The sequence below is a fragment of the Humulus lupulus genome, chromosome 7, assembly GCF_963169125.1.
Source record: "Humulus lupulus chromosome 7, drHumLupu1.1, whole genome shotgun sequence".
NCBI lineage: Eukaryota > Viridiplantae > Streptophyta > Magnoliopsida > Rosales > Cannabaceae > Humulus > Humulus lupulus.
Window position 1 is genome coordinate 120,147,603 of NC_084799.1, and position 6,190 is coordinate 120,153,792.

The window sequence follows — 6,190 nt, forward strand, 5'->3', positions numbered from 1 at the left end:
ATTGGCCCTGGGAAAGTCCTCAAACATAGCTTCCTGGTTATGGTACGACATGGGCACAGAACTCGGGGTTGAGGTTCTAACCGACCGAATGGGTCTAGGCCGACTATTCCTACGAGACTTTTGAGTCCCGCTTTTCCTCTTTCCGACGTTAACGTTGGTCTCTGATAACTCTAGGATTTAGAGTTATTTTCACATCTTTAAACTTAATTTTTGAACCAAACAAAAGAGTAATGAGTTTTTATTTCTTGTAATTGTGTTCAATTTAGTGTGTCTGTGTAGCTAGGGACCTTGTGTTTGCATTGTCATATTTTTCAGTGTTTTTTATGTAAATTTCTGTGTTGTATTAATCAGGAAAGGGAAGCTTACAAAACAGGAGCTGAGGGAACTGTAAATCAAAGGGAAATGTTGCTGAAAAGGGGAGGATGCTAACTCAACAATGCTGTAGCAGTCAGTCTTAGCAATTAAACTGAAGCTAGAGAAAAAGGACTTCGTGAAAACAATGCTCCAGCTGGATTAAATGAAGTAGAAAGGTGGCAAGTGTACTGAGTACTGAGTCAGCTGAGTATGTGGGACAAAGTACATGTAGGAAAATGATCTGGATTGTCCAATTAGGGTAAAGGAAAGTACCCTAGAATTAAAGGAGGGGCCGTATTATTCTGTGAATTGGGACCATTTTAGAAAGAGAGAGAACTTCTGGCTAAGTACAGAGGAGGTTTCAGGGAGAAGATTTGAGAAGAGTACGACCAAAAGAGAAGAAGGAAGGCTGATGCCATAAGGGGGATTTGAGCTCACAACTCATTCGTCCTACACCATCTCTTTCTTTTTGTATTAATTTCATCTAATTTCTGCAAACTCCATGGATTACTTCTGTATTATTTTCATGTTTAAGTTTGCAACTATGAACTAATTTCTTAAGGGCTAGGGTGATTATGAACCCTCAAGTATGAACTCAATATACAAATGCAATGGCTAAGTGATTATGTCTTTGTTCAATTGAATGTGCTTTACTGTTATTGACTGTTAATTATTGGCCATTTTTAGCATGTGCTAAGCTAGATCTAACTTGGAAGAGGGAAGTCTAGCTGAACCCATTCAATTGATGCAAGAGATTCATCTAGTTTTAGGTGATTGTGAGTAGTAGAATAGGAATGTTTTGCTACCTTGCATAACGTCAGATTTGATGCTTAATTGAATGTTTATAATCTGGTTTCATGCAGGAATGTATAGAAGGGGAGTATAGACATTAGATTGCACGTTTTGGGAAAAACTTGCTGGGTTTTACGAAATTTGTTAACACTGTCATAATTGCTAACCCATTGCTGTAACAACTGGAACGAACCGAGGGGAATTAATCACCCGAACCCATTTTTCTTATATCTGAAAACCACCCAGTATTTTGTCATTTTAATCTCTGATTTTTGGTTTAATTCCTTTGTTTGTCTAAAATTATTTTCAGAGTTAATTACCCACTCTTTCCTTTGTTTTGGTTACTATTTTATAAGTTGTTTTTGGTTGATTTTACATTAATTTAGTTGAAAAGTCCCTGTGGAGACGAACTTTGATACATTATCACTGTATTACTTGTTGTCGATTGTGTATACTTGCGCATATTTTAATCGTTAGAAAATTCACAACAAGTTTTTGGCGCCGTTGCCGGGGACTTTAAAATTAAATTCTGTTTTATCAACTATTTGACAATTTCTTTTCATTGTTTTTAACCTTGTTGGTTCGGGTTGTGAAATCTCAGGTACCTACAGTGTATGAACCAGCAAGAGGACAGTGAACTTGCTCCTATTGACCCCGAGATCGAACGCACTTTCAGAAAAAGGAGAAAAGATCAAAAGGCTAAAAGTCGAGGCACTATGGCTGAACGTGTTGAAGATGAGGGGGATGGCCAGCAAGTTACTAATCCCATTGTTTTGGCGGATGACAGAGCCAGAGCAATACGGGAATACGCTGCCCCCATGTTTAATGAGTTAAATCCAGGCATTGTGAGGCCGGAAATACAAGCAGCTCAATTCGAGCTCAAGCCGGTCATGTTTCAAATGCTCCAAACCGTGGGGCAGTTCAGCGGGATTCCAACGGAGGATCCTCACCTTCACCTTCGTTCATTCTTGGAGGTGAGCGATTCTTTTAAGCTTCAAGGAGTGAGTGAAGAAGCATTAAGGCTGAAGCTATTTCCATTCTCATTAAGAGACCGAGCTAGATCATGGCTCAACACTTTGCCTCCTGATTCCGTCACAAATTGGAATGATCTTGCTGAAAAGTTTCTGCGCAAATATTTCCCTCCCACCAGAAATGCAAAGTTTAGAAGTGAGATTATGTCATTTCAGCAGCTGGAAGATGAGTCCACTAGTGACGCGTGGGAAAGATTCAAAGAGCTTTTAAGAAAATGTCCACACCACGGTATCCCACACTGTATACAGATGGAGACCTTCTATAATGGCCTCAATGCAGCTTCTAGAATGGTATTGGACGCTTCAGCCAATGGAGCCATTCTTTCCAAGTCTTACAACGAAGCATTTGAGATTTTGGAAAGGATCGCAAGTAATAACTATCAATGGTCAAACACTAGAGCTCCTACAAGTAGGAAGGTGGCGGGAGTTCTTGAAGTAGATGCACTAACGGCTCTAACAGCTCAAATGGCCTCAATGACCAACATCTTGAAGAATATGAGTTTGGGAGGAAGTATTCAGCCAGCTGCTGCCATTCAAAGTGCAGAAGTGTCATGCGTGTACTGTGGGGACGGGCATACTTTTGAGAATTGCCCTTCAAATCCAGCCTCAGTTTGTTATGTGGGAAATCAGAATTTCAACCGCAACAACAACCCATATTCGAACACTTACAATCCAGCATGGAAGAATCATCCTAATCTGTCATGGGGGGGTCAAGGAGCAAGTTCAAGCACATCACCAGCACAAGGAAGACAAGCATATCCACCAGGTTTTTCACAGCAGCCAAGACCTTCACAACATGTTCAAAACTCCCAGCCGAACTCTTTGGAGAATCTAATGAGGGAGTATATGGCTAAGAATGATGCAGTAATACAGAGCCAAGCAGCTTCTCTTCGTAATCTTGAGATGCAGCTCGGCCAGCTAGCCAATGAAATGAAAACTAGGCCGCAAGGATCTTTGCCTAGTGATACAGAAAATCCAAGGAGAGATGGGAAAGAACACTGTAAAGCTATTCAGCTGCGGAATGGTAAAAATCTGGGAAATTCTGAGGAAATACAGGGTAGTGGAGAGCCCACTTCAATCCAAAGTGAAGGAGAAACAAGTAACAAAACTGCCCAGGAAATTGCTGAAACTGGCCCAGTTGCTACAGCAAGGGGTCAGCAAACTGCTCCAGTAAATTCTGGTCCTAAACCGCCCCTTCCATTTCCGCAGCGATTTCGCAAACAACAACAGGATGGTCAGTTCAGAAAGTTTTTGGATGTACTGAAACAGTTGCACATTAATATCCCCTTGGTCGAAGCATTGGAGCAAATGCCGAATTATGTCAAGTTCTTAAAGGATATTTTGACAAAGAAAAGGCGATTGGGGGAGTTTGAAACTGTGGCTCTCACAGAAGGATGTAGCGCGATGTTGAAAAGCAAGATCCCTCCTAAGTTAAAAGATCCTGGCAGTTTCACGATTCCGTGTTCTATTGGAGGTAGAGATGTTGGAAGAGCATTATGCGATTTGGGCGCTAGCATCAACCTTATGCCTATGTCAATCTTCAAAAAGTTGGGTATTGGTGAAGCACGACCCACTACCGTTACATTACAGCTTGCGGACAGATCTATGGCTCATCCCGAGGGCAAGATTGAAGATGTGTTAGTTCAAGTGGATAAATTTATATTTCCGGCGGATTTCATCATTTTAGACTATGAAGCGGATAGAGAGGTGCCTATAATCTTGGGAAGGCCGTTTCTTGCTACAGGGCGTACTCTTATTGACGTGCAAAATGGTGAACTTACCATGAGGGTGAATGACCAACAAATCACCTTTAGTGTGTTTAAAGCTATGAAATTCCCGGATGAAGTGGAAGAATGCTCTAGAGTTGACGTTGTTGATACTTTGGTAGCTGAGAAGTTCAATAAAAGGGTGGAAAAAGCTGCTATGGGAACCCAGATTTTTGGAGATGAGGAGGAGTATAGCAGTGAAGATGAAGAGATGCTTACATGGGTAGATTCTTGCCAACCAACCAAGAAATTTAGTAAGGTGTTTGAAACTCTAAATCTGCCAGAAAAGCACTTTCAGGCCCCTAAACCATCTGTTGAAGAACCACCCCAGTTGGAGTTAAAGCCACTGCCAAGTCATTTAAAGTATGTGTACTTGGGCGACAATGATACTTTACCTGTGATAATATCTAGCTGTCTGGAGTCTGTTGCTGAAGAGGCATTGCTGAAACTGCTGAAGCAGCATAAAAGGGCGATTGGATGGACAATGGCTGATATTCAAGGGATTAGTCCAGCGCTTTGTATGCATAAAATCTTGCTGGAATCTGATTGTACTAGTTCTGTGGAGCAGCAAAGGCGTTTGAATCCAGTAATGAAAGATGTAGTTCGAAAAGAGGTCATTAAGTGGCTTGACTATGGGATTATTTATCCAATTTCTGACAGCAAGTGGGTGAGTCCTGTCCAATGTGTTCCGAAGAAAGGGGGCGTTACAGTAGTTACTAATGATAACAATGAGCTTATTCCCACTCGTACAGTCACCGGATGGCGGGTTTGCATGGATTACAGAAAACTCAACAAGGCCACTAGAAAGGATCATTTCCCTTTGCCCTTCATCGACCAAATGTTGGACCGCTTGGCGGGAAAGGAGTTCTTCTGTTTTCTTGACGGGTATTCTGGGTATAATCAAATTTCTATAGCGCCGGAGGACCAAGAGAAGACCACTTTCACCTGTCCATACGGCACATTCGCTTTTAGAAGAATGCCTTTCGGTTTGTGCAATGCACCGGCCACATTTCAGCGGTGCATGATGGCGATTTTTTCAGATATGGCTGAGAGTATTTTGGAGATATTCATGGACGATTTCTCTGTCTATGGGGATTCATTTGAAGGTTGCTTGGAGAATTTAGAAAAAGTCTTAAAGAGGTGTGAAGAAACTCATCTAGTGTTGAACTGGGAAAAATGCCATTTCATGGTGCAAGAAGGCATTGTGTTGGGGCATAAAGTGTCTAGCAAGGGGATAGAGGTTGACAAGGCTAAACTGGAAGTTATTGAGAAACTACCAGCCCCTACCACAGTAAAAGGCATTAGAAGTTTCCTCGGTCATGCTGGCTTTTACAGGCGTTTTATCAAGGATTTTTCGAAGGTGTCCAAACCTTTATGCAGCTTGCTGGAGCAAAATAGGCCTTTTGATTTTACTGATGAATGTCAAGAGGCATTTCTGAGATTGAAGTCAGCCCTTGTTACAGCACCGGTGATCACAGCTCCTGACTGGTCTCTACCTTTTGAACTTATGTGCGATGCTAGCGACTTCGCTATTGGGGCTGTTCTTGGGCAGCGGAAGAACAAAATTTTTCATTCTATTTACTATGCAAGCAAAACATTGGTGGATGCCCAGATTAATTACACTATAACAGAAAAAGAGCTGCTGGCCGTGATCTTTGCCTTTGAAAAATTTCGCTCCTATCTTGTGGGGACTAAAGTTATTGTGTACACGGACCACTCCGCTATCAAGTATTTGATAGCCAAAAAGGATTCTAAACCGAGGCTTATACGTTGGGTTCTCTTACTGCAAGAATTCGATTTAGAAATCCAAGATAGGAAAGGCACTGAAAATCAAGTAGCGGACCATTTATCAAGGCTGGAATCAAGCACTTACAGCAGCAATTCAGAGGAAAAATTGCAGATTCAAGACACCTTTCCTGATGAGCAATTGCTGGCTGTGGAACAAGAGGAAGTACCATGGTATGCGGACATCGTGAACTTTTTAGTTGGGGGCGTGTATCCACCAGATTTTACCAAACAGCAGCTCAAAAAGTTCCTACATGATGTCAGATTTTACTGTTGGGATGAACCTTACTTATATAAACAGTGCCCAGATCGAATAATGCGAAGATGTGTCCCAGAAAGTGAAGTTTCCAGCATCCTAGAGAGCTGCCATTCAGCCCCTTATGGTGGTCATTTTGGTGGGCAACGAACTGCTGCCAAAATATTTCAGTCAGGATACTATTGGCCTTCTATTTTCAAGGATGC

At 41.8% G+C, this 6,190-nt stretch overlaps 1 non-coding gene across 1 annotated transcript; it reads right to left on the bottom strand.

The window, feature by feature from the left end:
* Positions 1 to 2,303: 2,303 nt before the first annotated feature.
* On the bottom strand, positions 2,304 to 2,410 carry LOC133793297 (small nucleolar RNA R71). The gene has a single exon (XR_009874748.1). It is a non-coding gene; the product is annotated as a small nucleolar RNA R71 (small nucleolar RNA).
* Positions 2,411 to 6,190: the final 3,780 nt, after the last annotated feature.